This window comes from Colobus angolensis, unplaced genomic scaffold (assembly GCF_000951035.1).
Source record: "Colobus angolensis palliatus isolate OR3802 unplaced genomic scaffold, Cang.pa_1.0 Scaffold422, whole genome shotgun sequence".
NCBI classification, from domain to species: Eukaryota; Metazoa; Chordata; class Mammalia; order Primates; family Cercopithecidae; genus Colobus; species Colobus angolensis.
Window position 1 is genome coordinate 1,392,867 of NW_012117622.1, and position 2,386 is coordinate 1,395,252.

Here is a 2,386-nt window from a genome sequence, read left to right on the forward strand (position 1 = left end):
GCCCACAATGCTTCCACTGCTTCATCCTGTTATGGAACCTGAGCCTGACGTGAAGGAGTCAGTCATGTGACAGAGGAAGAGTCTGAGAAGAGAAGATACCTTTACAGAATGTACAGCAAGAAAGCCAGCCTGGCCCCCAGGTTACAGTAAGATGCACAGGTCCTTTCAGTTTTGCGGACTCCAGACAGCCACGCAGGCTACTCAGATGGACGTCTCCCTCCTGTCCCTGCTGGGTGATGGCTTCACCGGCTCCTTGCCTGCGTTTGGCTGCCCTTTAGCCTCTTTTGGCCAGAGGACGCTGTCTCTAGGCAGCTGGACAGCACCCCGCGCCACTCAGGCTCCTGGTCCTCCTGCACCTGCTGCTCAGCCTTGGCTCCCTGCATCTGGAGCAGCTGGAGCTGCACGAGCAGCTCCATGATGACCTGGCACTCCCCTTGAATTGCTTGATTCAAATGATTGTTCTTTGTTTCCAGCTCTTCGTTCTGTCTCTGTAAATATTCCAGAATAATCTGCAGCTCCTCCTCATCCTCACTCTGTCTCACGCTCTTGGAGGAGTACTCCTCAGTCTCACTTCAGCCGTGCTGCTGGCAACTCTGAATTTCAGCAATTTCGACTCTGAGGCATCCCTCAGACATCTCTTCTTTTTCTGAGGAACTCTGCCTGCCTAGAAACTGCTCCATGGTCAGGAGCTCCTCCTGTTCAGTCAGAATCTCATTCTCCCAAGCAAGGAGAATATTTGTAAGTTCTTAATTTTCATTCATCTCTTCTTTGGAAACACCCTCTTTTCAAAGACTGGCTATCTCTTGTGCAATCTTGGTTTCACACTCCTGTCTTTAAACTTCTCTCAGTTTTCTTTTGAGAGCTGTCAAAATTCTTTGGACTTTCCATAATCTTTCTTCTTTAGATAAATTCTTTTCCCACCCTGCAGATATTGATATAAACAATTCAAAAGAAAACCCTGTCTCCTCATCTCCTCCTTGATGCCTGCCTGGGTCTCTGGCAGCATGGACATTGTGGCCATGTTAGACCATCGCAGAGGCTTTGTCACTTGCTTTAGTACAGCATTTCCAAAGAGTTCTTGCACATGTGTGAAAAACACATGCAGGACTCCATTGCTGATCTGCACAGCTGGGCTGAGCACTATAGAAATGTTCTGTATATTCATTTTTGTTTCCAGTTCATTTGCGATGACATGGTCCATGTGCACAATGAGCCAAGAAATCAGAAGATAGTTACATTCTGGCAGTTATTTGAGTAAACGCTGGTATTCATGCGCTTTCTCAGTCTCTGTGGTCCTCCTACAAGCTTCTTCAAATCTCGGCATAAGCTCTTTAGTAAAGCAAGTTCTCTGGAAGGTCTCACAAATACTGCTTCAGCAAACTGGCTACAGTGTTAGGCTCATATTCTTCCAAGCTGGTAGACTCCTCCTGGTCATAGGCTGCTTTTAGCTCATCCACCTTTGACTTAATTCCTGATACTCTGTAGATACCTTCACATTTCATGCCATACATCTCTAAGCAATCTATACATTCACGGAAAACGACCAGCAGCCAAATGCCATCATGCATCATGGTCCTCTCCATTGCATCAGCCAAAGGAATTCCAAAAATGGGTTTGAGATTTGGAACATCAATCGGAGGCACCTCTGGCTCCTGAATTGGCTTTTTCTTTTTCTTCTTTTCCTTCCACTGTTTAGTAACATCAGCTGCTGTCAAGTTTTTTGACTTCTTCTCTTTATGTTTTTCTTCTTTGTGCTTTTCTTCTTTATGCTTTTCTTCTTTGGATTTCTCTTTTACTTTAAAATCCTCCTCTTTCTTTTTAGAAAAGCTGGGCTTCTTAAAAACGTGGATTCCCTTGAGCCTCTTCATTTTGGAAGGACTTTCTGCCTCATCTCCAGAGCCATCTTCCTGAAAGGCTGCATAGCCTTCTGTCCTCTTTTCCTTTTTCTTAAATTTTCCTTTTTTTCCCCCATGGTCTTTCTCATCATCAGGCACTATATCAGGAGGCTCATGGAGGATGTCATGGGGAGGTGAGGACTGGCCAGTGCAGTACAATCCAGGAAACTTAGTAGGACTGATCTCTTCAGAGCTGGGGGTCTGGGTAAATCTGCTGCCATGCTGCATCCTGCGGTGTTCACTGGGGCTGCTGGTGGGGGGTAGGAAGCACTCGGTCATGCTGATGCCCTGATAGGAAGGGACAAGGTCTTCTCTGTTACCTATCTATTACACTGTGCCTGCTGCACTTCATACCTCCATGACTGACCACACCAAAAAAATCTCTTTGATACTGTGATGGTGAATACTGAGTGTCAACTTGATCAGACTGAAGGATACAAAGTATTGATCCTGGGTGTGTCTGTGAGGGTGCTGTCTAAGGAACTTAACAT

The 2,386-nt window shown here is 45.9% G+C and overlaps 1 pseudogene; it reads right to left on the reverse strand.

The window, feature by feature from the left end:
• Window positions 1-201: 201 nt before the first annotated feature.
• On the reverse strand, window positions 202-2,174 carry LOC105522258 (annotated as a pseudogene).
• Window positions 2,175-2,386: the final 212 nt, after the last annotated feature.